The sequence below is a fragment of the Schistocerca cancellata genome, chromosome 1 (assembly GCF_023864275.1).
Source record: "Schistocerca cancellata isolate TAMUIC-IGC-003103 chromosome 1, iqSchCanc2.1, whole genome shotgun sequence".
In the NCBI taxonomy this organism is placed as follows: Eukaryota; Metazoa; Arthropoda; class Insecta; order Orthoptera; family Acrididae; genus Schistocerca; species Schistocerca cancellata.
Window position 1 is genome coordinate 718115010 of NC_064626.1, and position 22713 is coordinate 718137722.

At 42.3% G+C, this 22713-nt stretch overlaps 1 protein-coding gene across 2 annotated transcripts in view; it reads left to right on the forward strand.

The window, feature by feature from the left end:
* Positions 1 to 639: 639 nt before the first annotated feature.
* LOC126185061 (tyrosine-protein phosphatase non-receptor type 13-like) overlaps positions 640 to 22713 on the forward strand; it is a 226336-nt gene continuing 204262 nt past the window's right edge. For both annotated transcript variants that reach the window (XM_049927831.1, XM_049927836.1), the window contains exon 1: positions 640 to 832. The gene's annotated coding sequence lies outside the window, so the exon portion shown is untranslated. The remainder of the gene's footprint in view (positions 833 to 22713) is intronic.

Genomic DNA, 22713 nt, shown 5'->3' on the forward strand with positions numbered 1-22713 from the left:
TCCGTGCACTAGAAAGTCTTTGATACACTGAGCACAAAAATGAAAATAATAAAATTATAATTACATTTTTAATATCATGAATACTTCTGTAAATCATGAAAATAAGGTTTGACATTGTCGTGATATTAATTTTCATCGTTGTAGCACTACAAAGCTAATATATTTCTATAACCTATAAGTGTAAACGGGAACCTGTATGTGCAAACGAAAAAACTATGCAGTATTTCAGGACACCCACTGAACCTGTCTTGTAACTAAGGTGAATCGCGTCTGGGTGCACAACATAAATAAAAAAAAAACTTATGTACAGCAAGCAAAAGCCGTTTTTCTCTTGAACAGCTGTAATTTATTCATTCTGTGTTGTTGAGACGTAAAGTGCGAAGGCAGTTGGTTCGTATTTGGTTCGGCTAAGCTTCCAGTAAAGAAGTGATGGCGTGGGATGCAGCGGGAGTTGCCGTTGGCCTCAAGCGCGGCTGACCGTCTGGCGAGACGTTTCGAAGCCGGTTGTGGGAGTCGTAGCGATGTTATCAGGACGGCGAGTAGAGCCAGCCGCGTGTAGGTGGAGGGGGAACCGGGTCTGGCTGCACGGAACCCGGCTGGACTGGCGGGAAGGATGAGTCAGTCAAGGTGTGCATTCAACCTGTAACCGTCGTCTCCCGTGTGTTAAAGTGTGAGGCTCGCCGTGTCCCAGTGCACCGCCGGCAGCTGCGGGCGGGGTGTGACCTGTGCTGGCAGAAACGGGTGTTTAGATCTCTTATCTGTGCGTGGCGTGCGGGCCATGGGGGCACCGTCACTGAAGAACCTGACGCAGCGACGAGAATCTCTGCTATAGGTAAATAATGACGAACTCAGGAAAGATTCCACACCTGGATAGCGAGCATCTCGTTCCGTGCACTATTATTTTATTTATTTTGCATGAAAAGAGCAACTAGACTGCTAAAGACGCTTCAAATCTGGCGCAGTCCCAGTGGGATATCTGTCCTCTTTTGCTGTTATCATTAAATGCACTTCTTCGGAAAGATTCTTTCTGTAGAGAGTATACTGTGACTCTCTTCAGTAATAAACAAGCCTCTGCTTAAAAGCGTATGCGAAGCGAAGTAATCACGCTTCAGATGACCGTGACCCTAAAACCTGCACCATACAGAGCTCTGTATACAAAAATTGACTTTCTTTTGGATTAGCTAGAATTCGTAGCTCTTCTTAGAGTATTACATACATTTTTTTGTATCCGTCTTCCGCAAAAAAAAAAGTTTAAAGGGCCCCATGAAATTTAATTCTTCGCTAAGTTTTGCGTATCCGTTACATAGGTACGACTTAGTGGTAAAAATCATTCGTTGTAATATGACAGTCTTAAACACGTTCCTTTTTTTAAAAGTTCGTATTTTGCTACGTAATATGTGATATTGAAAGCAGAGTATTTTTGGGGAAATCTTTAAATTCAGTTTCCTTTGTTATGTATTTAAACTTGTATACCTCCTTCTGAACATTTGATTTCCTGCAGGCAGGTCTGAAAATAGTTGCTGGAAGAAATGAGTGCCGAGTAATCACTCTAATTTTCATTACAAGCGCAACATAAATGCATGAGCGTCAGTGGAATTTTAAACTGAAAATTCGAGTGGGAGAGAGCGAATATGGTCGTGTTTGCAGCAGGTAAAAAGTTATTTGCAGTACAGACTTTTGGTCATTTTCACAGTATTAGATAATTCTTGCCTAAAACACCTTTGTAAGTTTGCAGTCTTACTCACCCTCTAACAAACGGAAGAAGCCCGAGATATCTTACAGAGGCATTGAAAATTAGAAGTTGCTAATTCAGCGATAGAGATAAGATCTTTTTGACACAAATTGTTTCCGTAGTCCTCATCAGTTATTTCTGACTGTAGTCGCTTGTCCGCAGTTCTCATGTAGTGTAGCAGAAACATTTATGATCGTTTCTCTCGAATGTCGCAGACAATCTGCCATACGTTGCACAGTAGACACTGTGATTTGACTTTGCTGTTGTCACTAAGTTGTCACATTCGTACTCTTATTCGCTAAGATTGCCAATCAACTCTTCTGTGAAGTACTACTTGTTTCACGTCAACTAGCTTATTCACACATGATTACTTTCACTCAACTGCCGCATTGTTTTCGCGGTCCATAATACGAGTAGCTTCTTTACACCAACGTACTTACTGTAATATCGACGCCGGCCGCTGTGACCGAGCGTTCCTAGGCGCTTCAGTCTGGAACCACGCTATTGCTACGGTCGCAGGTTCGAATCTTGCCTCGGGCATGGATGTGTGTGATGTCCTTAGGTTAGTTACGTTTAAGTAGTTCTAAGTCTAAGGGACTGATGACCTCACATGTTAAGTCCCATAGTGCTTAGAGCCATTTCAACAGTTTTGTAATATCGTCACCTAACGTTTCAGATTTAGGTGCCTTTCAAACAGTCCATGTTTATCAAGGTTAATATTTCTGAGAGTGTAGGAGTTAGATACATAGATGATCACAGAGAGCGCACTGGAGCGGACAATTACAAATATCATGCCGTCCACTTGCAAAGTAGTTTCTAAATACGCCGAGCCCCATTAAAGTTAAATGGCATAATGGGCAAAGTGTTAACGGCCTCAAACCCCGTGTTTCTATAGTGGGAATTATGGTTTGTGTACGAGTGTGAAATAGGTCCACAACACAAAGTGCGTTTTGCCGAAGGATGTGCATACAAGCCATCATCATATGTGTAATATTTTGCTCGTTAACTAACAAAACAAAGTGCCCACTGTTAACATCAAGCGCGAAGACGAACATGTGAAACATACGAAACAAGAGGTTCCTCCTCAATATTTGTTATTATCCTTAGGAATTCGTGAGTTTATCCTTTATTGCTACACTGTTGTTTATAACACTGTTGAGCTTCCTTCCTTTTCCGCCTCACCAAAAATGAAAACTGGAAAACCGTGTCTTTCACGATTCTGTCAATAAAAAGATCGCACATCGCGACTCGACATCCAGAACAGCTGTGACAGAAACACCCATCCCCATGCAGTCGTTGACCTATGAAAACAAGTAAGAAAGGAAATTGTATCATGATCTGTACAATTTCGTAAAACTGAATCTTCTCTCTAAGCTACTGTGTATCTACCTTCTCTCTCTCTCTCTCTCTCTCTCTCTCTTTCTCTCTCTACAAGGTAATGGCGTGTGATCTCGAAGTCTTACCAGCTTACCTGTTTCCTTCAGAAAAGAAGACGAAAATATTCAACGGTATCTGTCATTGGTTATTTTGTCCCTCGTCGCAAAAGAAAGAATAACAGCTCCCTCTTTTATTTACTGGGATATTACATATTGCTTCACCAAGCTAATAATACCACAAGTACTTTGTGCCTACAATGTCAGCTTAATGCAACACGATCATTTCATAGAGTATCATGTTACGAACAAATTAATGCTAGTAGTTTGGCAAATTAGTTTACGAAATGTTTCCGCTGTTGCCTTCTTATTCTGCCACACCATTCATGTGTCTTACCCAGTGTTGTTATTTGTTTACATATACCTCCCCTCCCTCGGCCTCCCTCTCGTCCCTCATGGCCTCTGTCAAGTCTAAGCGGCTACCTTTTCCAGCGCTGTGTGTGCGTCTTGAGAGTCCGTGACCATATTTAAAAAATTACGATTTCTGCTGTACTAATTATCAAACCTATAAATTACAATAATAAATTCTACAAGAAGTGTCACTGAATTCTTTCAGACAAAAAGCCGAAGAGTTCTTTCACCCTTTAGTCTGGCACACTTTGTATTACATTCGTTAAATGCTACTTATTGTGTGATTTGATCACAAGTAGAGAGTTAATAGAGGATCACCAATAACTTTTGTCAGAGATGGGAAATGAATCAGCCTCTGCATTTATTACGAAACCTCCCGAATTCTGCGTACCTATTAGAGTGTCTCCCCTTCCATTCTGGCGTTTTCCAGCTTCAATACATGATTCACACCTGTTTATTTACCGCGAGTGTAATGCTTGTTTCTTTGTCCGGACGCCCCCTTCTCAGGTTACGACTTCATCTTATTTTGCGGGGAGGTGTTGTGTTCGTTATTGGTCTCCAAATCGTGCAAACTCAATTCTCGTGTTTTTGTATTTGAACTACAGGTCATTTTCCTCGCCACACTCGCTCAGGGGTGATTCATTCGATAGTGACCAAAGAGGGGCATTTAAATCTTCCGTGATTGAAGCAGAAGGGACACTAAACTCGTTATTATCAGCTGCCCTCTCCGATCTCAAGAAACAATTCGTTTAGAATAAATTCTTATGATGTCTGAACAACAATTGCCCATTTAGTATGACAACATTGTGCTGATACCTAAACAAATATTGAATTTTCTACCGATTGGCAAATAAAAGTTCGTATTTTATATTTTAGAAAGATTGTGAAGCACAAATTGTGTTTGTGTGTGTGTGTGTGTGTGTGTGTGTGTGTGTGTGTGAGAGAGAGAGAGAGAGAGAGAAGAGAGAGAGAGAGAGAGAGAGAGAAAGAGAGAGCAGATGTGATGTGGTGCTTGTATTATAGTTCAATTTGTGCGATACTCCGGTGTCCGGTAGCCAAATGACTAACAAAAATGCGTTATGTTCGTGAACCAGAGAGGGGGAAACCGTTCGGGTACTTGCCTAGAATACTGTGGGAAACCGACTTTTATCACTCTCTCTGGTAGGTAAATAGGAACTGCAAATACAACGATGAGTGAAACAAAATCTCAGTCCACCTCCGATGGGAATGAAGGATGGAGTTTAACGCCCCATCGACGTCAAGGTCATTAGAAGTGTAACGTTCGATCTATTGGATGGGGAACGATTTCAGATGTAGGGACTGTTGTTGTTGTGGTCTTCAGTCCTGAGACTAGTTTGATGCAGCTCTCCATGCTACTCTATCCTGTGCAAGCTTCTTCATCTCCCAGTACCTACTGCAATCTACATCCTTCTGAATCTGTTTAGTGTATTCATCTCTTGGTCTCCCTCTACGATTTTTACCCTCCACGCTGCCCTCCAATACTAAATTGGTGATCCCTTGATGCCTCAGAATATGTCCTACCAACCGATCCCTTCTTCTTGTCAAGTTGTGCCACAAATTTCTCTTCTCTCCAATTCTGTACCTCCTCATTAGTTATGTGATCTATCCATCTAATCTTCAGCACTCTTCTGTAGCACCACATTTTGAAAACTTCTATTCTCTTCTTGTCTAAACTATTTATCGTCCACCTTTCACTTCCATACATGGCTACACTCCATACAAATACATTCAGGAACGACTTCCTGACACTTAAATCTATACTCGATGTTAACAAATTTCTCTTCTTCAGAAACGCTTTCCTTGCCATTGCCAGTCTACATTTTATATCATCTCTACTTCGACCATCATCATTTATTTTGCTTCCCAAATAGCAAAACTCATTTACTACTTTAAGCGTCTCATTTCCTAATTTAATTCCCGCAGCTTCACCTGATTTAATTCGACTACATTCCATGAACCTCGTTTTGCTTCTGTTGCCGCGCGGGATTAGCCGAGCAGTCTTAGACGCTTCTGTCGTGGACTGTGCGGCTGGTCGCAGCGGAGGTTCGAGTCCTCCCTCGGGCATGGATGTGTGTGTTTGTCCTTAGGATAATTTAGGTTAAGTAGCGTGTAAGCTTAGGGACTGGTGACCCTAGCAGTTAAGCCCCATAAGATCACACACACATTTGAACTTTTTTTTCTGTTGATGTTCATCTTATATTCTCCTTTCAAGAGGCTGTCCATTCCGTTCAGCTGCTCTTCTAGGTCCTTTGCTGTCTCTGACAGAATTACAATGTCATCGGCGAACCTCAAAGTTTTTATTTCTTCTCCATGGATTTTAATACCTACTCCGAATTTTTCTTTTGTTTCCTGTACTGGTTATGCAAACCGAAATAATGTCTGGACAGGGGATTAAAATCGCGATCACACAGAAAACAAGTTACGCGTCGTGATCACTGCGCAACTTGTATCAGTTCGCCGTCGAAACACAACTGCAGAGCTCGGAACTTGGGAGCCATACTGTACGGCACTGTTATCGGCGCCTGCGGCGAGTTTTTTCGCCGGCGTGGCTGCCGCGACGCTTGCGGCGCGCCCTATGCGGCGGTGCATTGTGAACTGGAAACGCTTTTAGCGGCAGGTGGGTGCTCCCCGAGCGCGAGGTGGCTCGGCCGCCGCTGCGGTTGTCGTGCTTCGCAGCCCCCACCTGCCAGCAAGCGGGGCTCCCTCCTCCTATCGGGACATCTGCCCGCCCTCCGCACACTGCCATAAAGCCACAAACTGCCGCTCTCTCGCCGAGCCAGCTCGTCTCACTTTTTTTCACACTTACCCGTAGATATTGCACGTCAAAGACTTCGTTTTTATGCTTGGTGTACTTCAATTTTGCTGCTGTTGAAAACTCTTGTTGCCGCCCTTCCGCGTTTGCAAACTGAATTTGGATTTTTAAAACACCAGTGGTTTTCCGTTTTTTATTCTATACCCAAACATGTTTAGACATCTTTAGACATCTTGTTTTATTCCTGAAACTGTAATCATTTTAAAGATGGGATTGCCAGTTTTTACACTTTCCGTAGCTGAAGAGCTGTCATGCTTTTTGTGGGATCTTTATCTCCATTGTTTTTCGCGCTTTGTTTCACTTTACTACCATCTGGTATCGCAAGTTTCCGGTAACATAAGCAAAATTTAAGAAACCTTTACGTCGCCACTTTCACCGAAAAAAAGAAAATGCGATATTTAGGAAAACTTATGTCGACACATTCATAGAGAGAAACACCTGTCGTTGAATGTGGCGATGTAAATTTTCCCAAAGCTGGTTCTCGTGCATGTAAACTTGCGATACCAGTGTGAGTATAATGTAAAACCCGTAAATTCAACTAAATACCTCGGTATTACAATTACGAACAACTTAAATTGGAAGGAACACATAGAAAATGTTGTGGGGAAGGCGGTTTTATTGGCAGGATACTTAGAAAATGTAACAGACCTACTAAGGGGACTGCCTACACTACGCTTGTCCGTCCACTTTTAGAATACTGTTGCGCGGTGTGGGATCCTTACCAGGTAGGAATGACTGAGTACATCGAAAGAGTGCAAAGAAAGGCAGTACGTTTTGTATTATCGCGAAAATATGGGAGAGACTGTCATAGAAATGATACAGCATTTGGGATGGACATCATTAAAAGAAAGGCGTTTTTCGTTGCGACGGAATCTTCTCACGAAATTCCAATCACCATCTTTCTCCTCCGAATGCGAAAATATTTTGTTGACACCGACTTATAGGGAGGGACGATCACCAAGATAAAATAAGGGAAATCAGAGCTCGTACAGAAAGATATAGGTGTTCATTCTTTCCGCGCGCTATACGACAATGGAATAATAGAGAATTGTGAAGGTGGTTCGATGAATCCTCTGCCAGGCACTTAAGTGTGATTTGCAGAGTATCCATGTAGATGTAGATGTAGATGTAGATGAGTGAAGTTGAAATGGTGTGAACAACTGCACAAGTAAATGCAACCTACAGTGAAATATGGAAAATTTCTTGCAGAGAGTCTGGTAAGCATCTTCTCTGTGCCATACTGCACCGTCTGTGACGGTTCACAGCAATTGTGGATGTGGTGCTACGTGGGAAACAATACATCGTTTCATAGGTGCCCTGATGTCATCGTTGGCATGGTTGTCCATTGACCGGAATACTGTCTTCCGTGCAGAACACGATCATACGGACATCTGGTTGACAGTTTGTACAATTATATCGTGAATTAGATACAGGACGGGGAAATCGCGGTTTGTTGCTTCAATTTTGGACACCAGTGTAAGTACAAAACGTATAAAAGCTGACCTAACCTGTAAAATCGCATCTATAAAATTAATGCAGTTTCAGAAATACGATTAGACCTCTCAAGATGTTTGGGCAAAGAATTTAAAAAAAGGAAAAACATTGCTTTTTGCATAGGTTGTAATTTTAAAAATCCCAAATTCAATGTGGCTTCACTTGCCGTTGTACTATCTATAAATGCAGAGTAAGTGATGACACTGGGATTACGACACTCAATAGTCCGATTACTAACCAGCGTCATTTAGGGTAAGGGTGGGTCTGTGTTTGGCTTGAAACTAAGTGCGTGCTTGACACCATTTGCTAGATTAATATGTCATTTTTGTATAAGATGTTAATTCAGTTATATGCCTGATGCTTTTGCGTAACGTCAACGTATCCAATATTTCAGTAACGTTTCGGGATACCTTTAGATGAGATTTTCATCAGAAATTTCACGCACAGCGCAAAGCGTTATTCTGAATCGTTACCTATCGCTACTTGATCACTTTGAAATATCAGGGTTCTCGATACATTATTTTACATCGTTTTTGTTCCTAATATTCATACTACACTACGCCTCTCAGGCCTTTCAAAAAGGTTCAAATGGCTCTGAGCACTATGGGACTTAACATCTGAGGTCATCAGTCCCCTAGAACTTAAAACTACTTAAACCTAACTAACCTAAGGACATCACACACATCCATGCCCGAGGCGAGATTCGAACCTGCGACCGTAGCAGTCGCGCGGTTCTGGACTGAAGCGCCTAGAACCGCTCGGCCAACGCGCCCGTTTCTCAGGCCTTTGTCCAACACCTACTGCCTATTACAGATTCGAATTGTGATGGCAGAAAAAAACTATCACAGCTAGTATTTGACTGACAAGAAGAGGAGAGGCGGTAGAGTAAAATTCCTAATCACTAGTCTTTGCAGCAATCTCCTGAATTAGTTTCGAAGCCTGTCCTCAGCGTCAGATGGGAACGTTAAGCCTGGCGGTCCACTCGGTACTATTCGAGACGAATAAGCTCTCTGTCCGTCCCAGGTTTCGCACACTCTTCTTTCTGTCACTATCATATAACACAAACGTGACACTTCAGTATACACGCTCCCATCAGAGTCAAGTAAGTACACTCAATAGATGAACTTTAGCGCCGACAGGTCGTTGCTATATGCTGCAGGCTAGACTGGCATCAAGCATGTCGTAGGTCTGGCTACTATTATTAACGCGAATGAGTCCTATGAGGTTACAGATAGTACGATAATGTATACCACGAGGTAGTCTTTTTTCTAATATTGGTTTTCGGTACTTGCCCATACAGCCATCTCAACACAGGAAATAGGATTCTGCAGTTTGTTTTGACAATGCAGAGTATACATTAGTTTAAGTCGTGGCTCAAATGGCTCTGAGCACTATGGGACTTAACATCCGTGGTCATCAGTCCCCTAGAACTTAGAACTACTTAAACCTAACTAACCTAAGGACACCACACACATCCATGCCCGAGGCAGGATTCGAACCTGCGACCGTAGCAGTCGCGCGGCTCCGGGCTGAGCGCCTAGAACCGCTAGACCACCGCGACCGGCAGTTTAAGTCGTACCCTGGTGCGAAGTTACGTAGGTTTCAGGAAGGACAGATTACGACATAAAGCATATTTCAAATTCACAGTGTACTGAAACGAGTAAACAAGACGAAAATGTAATCCAGGAAACACAGAAGTAGTATGCTATAAAAATCCTACTGGTAACACAATAAAAAATGATAAAAAGCCGTTGGCACACATTCAGGATATTCCCAAAGCAATCCATATTAATGGATATGTATCTAAATTAAAATGTTCTTTTATATGTCCTTGTAGAACTGGCTCTAAAGCTGCGTCTAGATAATTGAATACTCGTGCAGGTATATAAGTACCATCTAGGCATAACATGAGAACAACAACGAGATTAGGGTATTACAGCCATACGTCTAGATACACCAGTATTCAGTCACATATACATAGGAGGAACGCAGACGCCGCAGTTCAATTGAAGAAAAGAAAGAGTGAAGTCCCGTCAACATCGCATTCACTACAGACGAAGCACAAGCTCGGATTACGAAAGGAGGGGGAAGGAAAGCGACCGTCCCTTTTTAGGGAACTACCTTGTGAGATGTCTGGAGCGAAATCACGAAAAATCTAAAACTGGATTGTGAGACGGGGATCTGAACCATCGACCTCCCAAATGCGTGTCCAGAGTGCTAACCACTGCACCACCTCGCTCGGTTTCAGTTGAGGAAGAAGGGAAAATTCTAAAAAGGATAATCAAATAAGTTGGATCGACTAATACAGGGTGTACCATAATTAATGGCGTCACAGCGTACAGTTGGAAGTATACGAAAGCCTCAGTAAATATAGGTCTGCATAAGGACCGTTTTTGAGATAACTGCGAGTTTGTGGTTACCAGCCATCACTAACATGATTCTTTGTAAACGTTATCCCAGTTATGAAAAGGTAACAATGCTGTACAACATTAAGAAAAGTTGTTAGAGATGCTTTGGTAGAAGTGCAGGTCTTTTGTATGTGCACAACAGTTACATGACTGCAGTCGTAGTTGAAGGAGGTGTTCAAAGTGTCATCCTTGCAGCCACATTCAGACCTGTATCAGTCGTAGCAATGAGTTTCGAATCCTTTCGAACAATCCTGGACCATTTCGCAATTCTTAACAGGTACTGAAAAGTCTGCTCCAATTCTTAAAGTGTGTTAATTGCAGCGACGTACACTACAACTTTAAGGTGGCCCCAAACTCAGAAATCCATGGGGTTCATATCAGGTGATCTTGGAGGTACTGGTCCTCGTCCAAACCATCTTTGGGCATATCGGCGCATTAGATATCTCGCCGTAGCAGCAATATGTGCTGGTGGTCCATCATACACATACCACATCCTCGTACAGCCCAATAAGACGATCACCTAGTACCCCCAACCACACATTCAATGAGAAACGTCTCTAATGTGGAGACTGATACACAGCTGTGGACTGGAGCCTAGATGGCTCCAAACGTGAGAATTATGATAATAAAACACAACATCACGAGCGATCCGTGATTGGCCGGCCGGTGTGGTCGTGCGGTTCTTGGCCCTTCAGTCTGGAACCGCGCTGCTGCTACGGTCGCAGGTTCGAATCCTGCCTCGGGCATGGATGTGTGTGATGTCCTTAGGTTAGTTAGGTTTAAGTAGTTCTAAGTTCTAGGGGACTGATGACCTCGGTAAGTCCCATAGTGCTCAGAGCCATTTGAACCATTTGTTCCGTGATTCGTCTGTAAATAAAATGTTACTGTCAAAGTAGAGTTGCCAACAACTGGTTGTTGCATCCCTTGACAGACCATTAGTCTACGACAATCGTTCACCTCACTTAGATACTGAACTCGTTGGAAGTGGTAGGGGTACATTGCATTGTGATGCATTATTCTCCAAAGACTACTGGGGCTCATTCTACGAATTTGTGTGGCAAGCCTGGCTGCCGAGATTCCTGAAGATGTTGGACTGTTTCCGGCACCACATCTTGAAACACACGTGTAATTCATACTGGCCTACCCGCTCACGCAGCATGTGCAAAGTTCCCAGTTTCTCGGAGGCGTTGATGCACCACTGTAAATGTTCAACTCGGGGTGTCTTCGGGCATACCACAGACTGGCATACACAGAATCACATCAGTAGCAGCTGGTAATCACAAAGTCGCAATTACCGAGGCTTTGTTGCTTCCAGTATCGCGTAATTTCAACGGTATGAGTTTACGCCATTAATTATGATACACCCTGTATAGGTAAGACGACTGTGAATAAATTAGAAGTACTTCAGCTGATAGAAAAAGGAAGGAAATACAAAAATGTACAAGTAAAGGAAGGATAGGAGCAATATAAGTAACTTGTCAATTAAAAGAATGGGACGTGCACGGAACCTAAATTGCAGTGACAGCAGAGTCAATGCGAAGAAAATGAAAAAGAATTGGTTGTCGGAAAGACAGACTCAGTACACAGTAAAGTCTAAATAACTTTTCGTGTATCTGAAAGCAAATGCATCACATTAAAGTGTGCAAAAAGAAATGCCAGTATCAAGGAGAGAATCGTTAATGGAATGAGTACTTTGACGGCCTATACAGAGGACAGAAACTGCTAACGTGACTGAAGAAGAGAATGGGGGTCGATTTGGACGACGTGGGGATTCCAGTATTGGGGTCAGAGCTTTGGAAGCCTTGCCGTATCGATCAAACAAGGGGGAAGGGATCATAACATGGCTTCGGAATTTCTACAAATCATTGGGAGGGAGGACAATCCGTTAATTAGTCAACATTATTGAGTCAGTGGGACTGGAGACCTACCATCGGCCTTCCGGAAGAACATCATCCACACAATCCGAAAAATAACAAGTGCAGATAAATGGTGAGAACTATCGTCCAATTACCTTGTCTGCTCATGCACCGAAGTTGCTGACCATAACAATATACCGAATATATGCACGAAAATTGAGCATCTGTTATGTGAAGGTTAACTTTGCTTGAGGAGATATAGACGCACTAGAGTGTCAGTTCTTACGTTACACTTAATAGGAGCAAAACTTAAGAAAATCACGACACTTTCATAGGATTTGTTGACCTAGGACAAGCACTCGACGATGTAAAGATGTTTGATATCCTCAGAAAAGTAGGTATCCGCTGTAAGGAAAGTTGGGCATGCGTGTACAGAAAGCATAAGGTAGAACCAAGAGCAAATTGCTCAGTTTAAAAAGAGTTTAAGGCGTGAATGTAGTCTTCCATCTCAAATCTTCAATCTGTGTGTCGAAGAGGCAATGATCAGAATAAAAGAAAGTAACAGATGTGGGATTAAAATTCGGGATGAAAGGATATCAATAATAAGATTTGCTGATAACATTGTCGTCCTGCGTGAAAGTGAACTGCAGGATTTGGCGAACGGGATGACTAGTCTGCTTACCACTGAACATGGACAGAGAGTAAAATAAAGAAAAGTGAAATTATTGAACAGTAGAAATGAGATTAGCAACTAATTTAGCATCAAAATTGGTGACTGCGTAGTAGACGAGGTGAAGGAATGCTGCTAACTAGGAAGCAGAATGTATCATGACAGCCAAAGCAAAGAGGACATAAAAAGTAGACTAGCACAGCCAAATATACGTTCCTTGCTAATAGAAATGTACAAATATCTCATGCCGAATTTAGGAAAGAAGTTTCTGAGAATGCACATCTGAAGCACAGCAGTGAATCGATGTGAATGCTGCACTCTGGGTAAACCTGATAAGACTATCAAAGCGTCTGTGATGTGACATTACAGAGGGACACTGAAAATTTAGTGGTGTGGGAAGAAAAGGAAAGAGGAGATCCTTCGAAGATTTCGTGTGGAAAGAAATGCGTGGAAATCACAAACTGGAAGAAGTGGCATGTTGGTCGCACATGTTTAAAGACATTAGGGAATAGCTTCCATGCTGCTAGAGTAGGGAAGGCCAAGAATTCTGCAAGCTACCACACCATGGCTGCGCCACAATGAATTCTTCAGAATTCGCATTTTCTTTATCGCCAGTGAACGTAGTGAAATGGACAGTGTTTTCTGCCAGAATCTTTTCCTCCCACAATGCGATTTTCTCTTTAAATGCATCCCGATCAAATCAGAAACAAGTTGTTTCTCACCTTGCAACGTCTTACAGTGGGCAGTGTGTAGTCAAGTCTAGTTAAAATATGTGGTTTGCAATCCATTAAGAATGTTATTATTTTCCTTTCTACTCCGATTTTTCCTTGATAAATTGAACAATAGCAGGTATTAAATCATAATCGTTCGGTACATGCCGCTTGACTTAACCAGTTGCAGTAGTATATAATGTTGTATGAAAGAACTGTTGCAACTGACTGTGTAATAATGCATGTGACCAGAAAATTTGTCATTTGCACTACCAATTTCATCATGTGCTACATGCCTCAAAATTTAGCACAAGATGCTTCTTGCTGTGCAGAACAATGAGTTCCATGCAAATTGTCTGGCGATCGTAATTTTTTGCTCTTACATTGTCAATGAAATCTTTATATTCTTTCTGAATGGTGTTGTAAAGATGTTCATACCAAATTTGCGGTAACAGTCGATTATGTGACTGCATAATACATATTGAAAATTCTCATCCTTCTCTTCTGTGTTTCCCATTCGTTTTTGAAGCTTGTGACGATAGATCGCAAAACTGGCCTTTTGTGCAAACAGGACTGCGAACATCCTTTATATCGCAGACAAGTAACGAAGGATAAACAGCGCTGAAATCATGATTCTATTGAACTGAAGAGAGTCGTGCCACGGAAAAATTCCGCGCCGCACTGCTGAATGAAATGTCGCGATGTACTTGGTTCTTACGAGAACAACCGAGCAAAGCCGAGACCTACCGAATAGTGCCCAGACGGGCTGAGCCACTGTCTGCCCGCGTGCTGCATATTGTGCACGCGTACGGACGTGCGCGCCGTGGTCGACCCGGCAGAGGGATCAGTTGTGAGCAGAAATTGTAGCGAAAGACAGTAATTGGAATACATATTGGGTCGTATGAATAAAAAACAACATCCTCATAGAAAAAAACATTCTCTGATAAAGTTCTCAATTTCGTATGAATAAAAAATTCGTAGCATCTTCTCTGACGATGGCGTTCTTTCTCACTACCTCTCCCCCTCCTTCAGAAGGTTCTCGGTGTGTGTCGTCTGCAGCGTCCTGCACAGAACACATGCATAATGTTAAGCGCCCCCTAGATCGTGGATAATATTGCACAATTTTACCTGAAGTGCAGTATTACTGAACGTCTTGGGTTGAGTTTGGGAGGTTGCGCAGAACATCCAAAGCATTTGAAATATTAAGCGTTAGGCATAATATTTTGCGGTATGTGGGCAGTATTCACAATATCCTTGACAATGTCTCGCGTGCTACTATCTGTAGGGACATACATATTCGCAGTTTGGTGTTCTCATAGACGTTGAGCATGGAAACTTCAAACGACTGCAAAACAAGAAGAGAGAGCATTTTTATTACAGTGCAGAGATGTACAGAGCTCTAAATCGATGCCCGCACTGACGTAATAAAATTGTACAATATTATTGTGCAGTCTAGGGAGATCATCCATAATACTGAACAAGACTGGGATATGTTTGGTAGTAAACTTATTCGTCAGGGTCCTCCAGCAACTTGTGTTGCAAAACTCGACACACAACATGTGGAAGGAGGTAGTCCTGAAACACATCTAGGCGCTTTTTAATTCATGGCGCCTAAGGGCTCTGATTGCAGCCTGGCCTGAAACACTGTACTCAGCGGTTTCTGGAATGCAACCAGCATTCTTGTTTACTTTGCAAAGGATAAAAAAAACGAAGAATTGTACGCAAGCCGTTAAGACCAACTGGATGAAAAAAATACAAAGAGGGCTACAACACACTGAAAATCGCTCTTGCAATGCAAAAACTGAAGATTTTAAACTTCGAATTGTATTCTCATGGGTTGTCAGTCTCTTCACATCCACCTGTTCCACGTAATAAGAAATCTGTAGCGCTTTAATATCAATAGAGGAGTTACAGCAGCCATAGACGGATATTTTCAAATCTTCGCCGTTCAGGTATGGAGTCAACCAACTGAAAAGAGAGGGAGAGAGAGGAATAGAGAGAGAGAGAGAGAGAGAGAGAGAGAGAGAGTGTGTGTGTGTGTGTGTGTGTGTGTGTGTGTGTGTGTGTGTGTGTGTGTATGTGTGTACTGACCTAAAAGTAGCCTACGTAAAAGGATGGGCTCGGTTTTGCTTCAAAGCACAGTCTTTTACTGGCAGGCGGATGACTTCGCCTTGTGTTCGTACTACTTATAACATTGGTCGGACAGAGATTTGGTGCTGACGAATATTGAACATAACTAGGCAGAGTTGTCCACTGTTAACACCTACAAGCGTTACACCGCTACACCATAGTGGATGTCGTGATAAAAGCCTCGGTCGCGCCAGGAGAAGTGGGACAGTGGCAAAGGCAGTCTTCTAACTTTGAGTCTGGTCGTTGAGTCGTGCTCCGACGATTTAAGAGATGGAGTGTTAACTGTAAACGACGAGGATCAGTATAGGGCTCACCTTTCAATCTGTGTAGAAGATTCTTTTGAGCACATTGTTTGTTATGGGATGAAAGTTTCATTTTATAACCTCAAAAACGGTACGTCCTTCCGAATACTGCCATAGTATTCTTTGGGATAGTGATGTACGGTTGAGATCAAGTTCCTGGACAAGATTCCAGAGAATAGTATGTGAAGGAAAAAGGACGACGGAACAGTAGCGCGACTAGTCAGGACATTGTAACTGTTCTTGCAGTGTTTGGGAGTATTATGTGTGTCCTCTTATCTCCGTACTTAGATTTATTGTTGGCTTGGTAAATTGTGGGCATTTCATTCTGAGAGGACCGGTGCATTGTATTTTTGCCCGTTTAATATTAAGTAACCACTGACAAAACTTTGTAAAAATGTTGAATCATTTCTTTTGTTGGTAACGATTTGTCTCAGTAGGACAACGTTCACCTCTCAGGACAGCAGTTTTTCCTGGATTCTATTGTAATTAGAAAAGGCTGTTGTTAAGTGCTGAAGCTCATTCTTCGTGGGTTTCAGTCATGGACTGTGCGGCTGGTCCCGGCGGAGGTTCCAGTCCTCCCTCGGGTGTGCGCGTGTGTTTGTCCTTAGAATAATTTAGGTTAAGTAGTATGTAAGCGTAGGGACTGATGACCTTCGCAGTTAAGTCCCATAAGATTTCACACTCATTTGAACATTTTTTCGTGGGTTTCTTGTCCGCTGATTGTGTTACCTAGCCGAGTTCCTGGAGTTTCCATAGTCTGCGAAGCCTTGAGAGTATTGCTCTTTCTCATTTGAGAGCTCGTCATCGACTATTAACCATAATTTCCGCACCTGACACAGTATTAGCAGGGGACCTGCTTCGCCATCACCGGTCGCAGTGGAATTGCAGACTATTTGTTTCTGTTATCGTCTGGTTTCAGTAAGAAGTATTCTGTTAGACGTACGAGACCTGTACAACATTCAAATGGAAACGTACCGTCAAATCTATCTTTCTATAAGAGCCAGTCAAATGAAAACGAGAGAATGGAAAAAAATTAAGTAAGCTGTTTATTATTTCAAAAGTAATCGCCGTGACTATAAATACATCTATCTTACAGTGATACAAGACGGTCAGTGCCTCCATGGAAAAATGTTTTCAGTTGACTACGGAACCATGATTGAACCCAGGCGTCTATCTTTTCGTCCGAAAAAAAATCGCCAGCCACGAATGTCTTTCTTCAGGCCTCCAAAAATATGAATATCACTTGGGCAGAGATCGGGATTGGATGCAGGATGTGTAAGGACTTGCCTGTGAAACGTCGACAGCGTAATCGAAACAACGTTGGCAACACGTGGACCCCGCCCACATCCTCCATACAGTCCCGATCTCTCCCCATGTGACTTCCATTTGAGGTCGTCGATACGCTTTGGACGGAGAGATAACAGAAATGGGTATAGGTAGGCAACCGCAAACATTTTTCAATACAGTCAGTAACCGTGTCGTCTCACAGTAGTATAAATGTGTTAATCGTTATTGCAATTATTTTTGAAATAATTTACGTACTTTTTACTTAGTTTTTTCCATCTGTCTCGTTTTCATTTGACTGTCCCTTACACAATCGTATCATTTTCGTTTCCGGGAAAAGTAAATGCGGAGGGAATAAAAATTATACAGTAAACGCAGTGAGCATTCTACAACACAGTTGTGAAGTGCACTGCTTCCCTTGCATGCGCACCTGTTATACTGTAACGAAACCGCACGTTCGAAGTGAGAGATACGTCACTTCTGAATACGGCCACGGTTTTGTGACGGATCACGGCCGGACGTTGACTGCACGTCACTTTTACACACCAATATTGGAAAATAGGAAAATAGCATCAGGCTTTGTTTTGGGCTGTACTTACAGTCAAAACACATATTGAAGATGGAACAGCGTTGATGGGGAGGAAAGTAAGACAATTTTGGAAAATAAAATACAGTACAAAGCTGCTACTTCAGACTGAGAAGAAAGGAGAATTGTGAGTATAAAGGAAATGATTAAAGAGCCTCTTAAAACAAATTCCCATTGCTTGCTATAGGTCTGCTGCATTCCGCTATTTACCGTATTTTTTTAAAACTGTTTCCTGGGAAATTCACGGCCCGACTAGTTAACATACTATTTTCAGTAGTTACTGATGTCTTTGACATGTGCCGTCAGTTCTTTCATACGCAAGAGAGTTGCATGTGCGACTGGAATAGATGTCTGTTCCATGATCCGGCAGTCTTACACAAAATTTCTTGTTTACTTCGTCCATTCGAACCGTTAGATCGCAGTTTACGACGAGACCTTCGGCTTAGATCCATGAATATAAGAATAAGACAAAATACAAGTTTCTAAACTTACGACACGTATTAAACTTGGAGGTAAAAAAGTACGCTGTTTTGAAGCCGAGTGGGCGCGGCCTGCCGCCATCTTAAACAGCCCAAAATATTAGCAGGCTACTGTTTACGATTGCTTCTTGTTCATTATTTGCGTCACGTGCACGCAACAACTGTTTTAAACAGTAAAACTTACAGTGGTTTCAGTGACGAAGGCAATTGCGAACGTTTTTCTCTTCTTGAATGCGTATTTGCTCTAGTAACACGACGCATCTGGCCTTTTTTTGATGTAACTTGTTTTTTGTTTAAATATTTCGAATAACCAAAAAGAGAAAGAAGTGAGTGAAAAGCAAGCTTTCGTAATCTATTCAATTCCACGTTTACTGTATTTATATCGATAGCAAATGAAGTACAAAGGACAACTAAAACAAGCAGAAAAGTAAAAAATCAATAACGTATTATCTCAGTGAGGAATTTGAAACTTTCAGCACAGGTCAGGAGCATGTAGACAACGCACTGGACTGATGTGTACCCAGTAGAACAGCTCATAATGGGATCGGAACCTCCATGATATACAATCACTGTAAAGAAACTTGTAAAGAAACAGAGATTACTGCATAATAGTTGTAAAACAATGCGTAGGGCTATAGATAGAGAGATGCTGAATGAAACGCGTTTGGCTGTCAAGAGAGCAGTGTGTGATACCTTCAATGACTACCGTAGCAGAATATTGTCAAATGACATTTCACAAGATGCAAATAAATGCTGTTCGTATGTAAAGGCTGTTAGTGGCACAAAAGTTAGTGTCCAATCCCGAGCAAATGAGACACGAACTGAAATTGAGGGTAGCAAAGCAAAAGCTGAACTCTGTTTTACAATGTTCCTTTACAAAGGAAAACCCCTGAATTCATTAAAGCTGAACAAAGCTCCAGGCCTCGATGGAATACCTGTCAGATTCTATACTGAATTCGCGGATGAGTTAGCCCCTCTTCCCACTATAATCTTTCGTAGATCCCTCGAACAAAAAACGGTGCCCAGTTTTTGGAAGAAGGCACAGGTCGCACCCGTCTGCAAGAAGTGATCCACAAAAGTATCGTCCAATATCCTTGACATCGATTTGTTGTAGGATCTTAGAACATATTCTGAGCTCAGACATTATGAGGTATTTTGAACAGAATGACCTCCTCAGTGCCAACCAGCATAGTCTTCGCCGGCCGCGGTGGCCGAGCGGTTCTAGGCGCTTCAGTCTGGAACCGCGCGACCGCTACGGTCGCAGGTTCGAATCCTGCCTCGGGCATGGATGTGTGTGATGTCCTTAGGTTAGTTAGGTTTAAGTAGTTCTAAGTTCTAGGCGACTGATGACCTCAGAAGTTAAGTTGCATAGTACTCAGAGCCAGTTGAACCATTTTTGAAGAGATACTGACGGAACTGAAATGGCAGATTCTTGAAGACAGACGTAAACTATCCCGAGGAAGTCTACTAACCAAGTGTCAAGAACCAGCTTTAGACGATTACTCTAGGGATATTTTCGGGAATAACCAAACATATCACGATTGGAATGTACGTCTATTTTAATCACCCGCTTCATTTTGGAATGTACGTCTATTTTAATCACCCGCTTCATTTCACTTTTGAATTCCATTTTGAGGTTTTCAAAGTATGTAAGTCTATATCATACCTTGTCATATACCAGTAGTTAGTTTCATGCTCCATACTGTACATCATTTTCACGATAAATTGTAATGATGTAGAACAAGTCGTCTTATATTAACATCAATTTGTTTTTGTAAAAATGCCTACGCGCTGATTATTTATTAGTTTTTTCTGTTTTGTAATTAAAGACAGATAGATGTTAGTCAGTAATTCTTACCTGTCACCATTTACATATTACAATAATAGATAAGTCTTCTGCGGAGTAAGAGGAGTTGTAAAAAAGTAATGTTTTCAGTTTATTTTCAAATTTTGCTTTGCTGTCTGTTCAGGCATTGTATTCCACTGGGTAAATGATCAAAACTTGAACCTCTGTTTCTGCAACAGACAAGTTTAATGTGGCGTAATGAATTTTTTTTTTCTTCTGGTAATTATGAACATCATTGCTCCTGTTAAAACGCAGTGGATTATTCACAACAAACTTCACGAGGGAATAAATATGGCGCGAAGCGGACAGATTGCTACCCACAGTCCGGTCAGTAGGCAGGCACGACGAAAAGAGTGTTCACATAAGTTTTTGGTCCAAGCCTTCCTCAGAAAGGAAGCAAAGCACACTCATAAGTTCATACAGTCATGGACACAAAACTCACATACACTCCGTTTACATGCAGCTCCCAAAACCGGATTTCGTATACCGATTTCCCAAACCGCTTCTGGGTGGTCATGTAAAGATTTCAAAATCGGTTCTGAAAATCCTCTACTAGTTGCTGTTTTCCAATTCCGCAACCGATTTTCGCTCCCTTGTAAACGTAACCGGCTTTGAAACGTGCTTGGGTTGTCAAGTTACGTCTTGTTTTCAGAATATTCGGTTAATATGAAGTTGTTGTGCAGTGAAGCAGAAGCACAAATATTAGACTGAGCACGAAGCTGTCTACCTGTAATATTTAAATGAAGAGTAATAACTATTGTGTTGGCAATCAGAAACTGGTTCAGCTGTTTTCCAGACGTCATATTTAACTGGGCTAGCAAATCCGCTTCAGATCTTGAGAAGCAAACATGACAGCGAGAAACGGTTTCCGAAATCTGTTTTCTTCTTTCGAAAGAACTGTTGCATGTAAACGTTGCGATACCCAAGACAGCCTTCCGCGAGATCTGAGGCTCCTTGTCACGGTCCGCGCGGTTCCCACCGTCGGACGTTCGAGTCCTTCCTCGGGCATGGGTGTGTGTGTTGTCCTTAGCGTAATTTAGTTTAAGTTAGATTAAGTAGTGCGTAAGCTTTGGGTCCGATGACCTCAGCAGTTTGGTCCCATAAGACCTTACCACAAATTTCCAAGTCCGCCATCTCCGGCTGTTCTAGCAATAATCATTTTTAAAGAGGGAGGAAATGTGATAATTACTGGCAAGAGAATTTACAGCATGAGATGCTGCACCAACAATCAGCGTGTTCATCTAGCCGTGTGTTGTGCAGGGACGAGGTTGTTCATGGTATGGCTCGGATGTCGGAGCCTTCGCGGTTTGGAGGGCAGTGAAAAACACAGAAAAGAATAAAAGTAAACAGCGCAACCATAATTCATGTACCGTATGCAAAAGAAAATATTGCTTGAACGGCTCGGCTTACGAATGAAATTTGATTTACATTACGATCGGATCGATTAGTACACCCGTAAACGATGCAAGCTTGTATTTTTGATGAAACAATTACGTCTGCACATCATCAAAGCACCGGGTGCTATTTGGGATACGACCGAAAAGTCGATAGATATCGCTATCGGTCGGAACTAGGCACGGGCTCTGCAAGGTAATATTACGAGGCCGCGCCAGGTAGCCGCGCGGTCTCAGACGCCTTGTCACTGATCGAGTGGCAGCCCCCGTCGGAGGTTCGAGTCTTCCCTCGGACATGGGTGTGTATGTTGTTCTTAGCGTAAGTGAGTTTAAGTTAGATTAAGTAGTGCGCAAGCTTAAGGATTGACCTCAGCAGTTTGGTCCCATAGGACTTACCACAAATTTCCAAATTATTTCTGATATTACGAGGGAGTATCACCGCACTCACTCACTCACTCACTGTATATCTCTGGCGTCATCTGCCAGGTGTGAAGGCAGGGTAAGCAGCGTAGCTGCTGTTCCTGCATGGACCTCTCTTTTGTATTTGGTGGTCTAACTGCTTGGATTGTCCTCAGGATTGTCTCGACGGCATAATACGTCTAAGAAATCCGGATTTTGGGCCATGAATTGGTACGTTCTCTCCTTGGTGGGGTTCTTTCCGAGCTCCAGGAATTGCTGGTATGCTGGATGCTGTTGCACTTCCGGACGCACTTTCCCAGCCACTGCGCCCCGTTCTGAGACCACAAAGATGTGTTCCCAGTCCGTGTGAACTATGGAGGTATAAATGCGGTAAACGTAATGTTTTGCGTTATGTAATATGGCGAACATCGGCTTCAAGTTTGTGACGTAAAGACAACTCCTTTCATTTTTTATCTCCATGTCTAAATATCTAAAGCATTATTTGCCACTATTTTCAGTTTCTTTTTCCATCTTGAAAGATTTTAATAATATTTCTGCGGGTGGCCATGGTTTTGCTTTCCCATGAACTCTGGATTCAACATCTCTACATAACGACCTGGTGTCTTGGCATCTACACACATCCAAAGAAGTTGTACATCACTTCAATTCCGAGAGTTCCGGAACCTGTAAAGAAAATTGGATTAGAGATCAACATAAACACCATTTCCGCCCTTTTTATTGCTCATGAGAACCACACATTGCATGTTGTACCACCATACAGCGACACCTTGAGAGCTGGTGGTCCA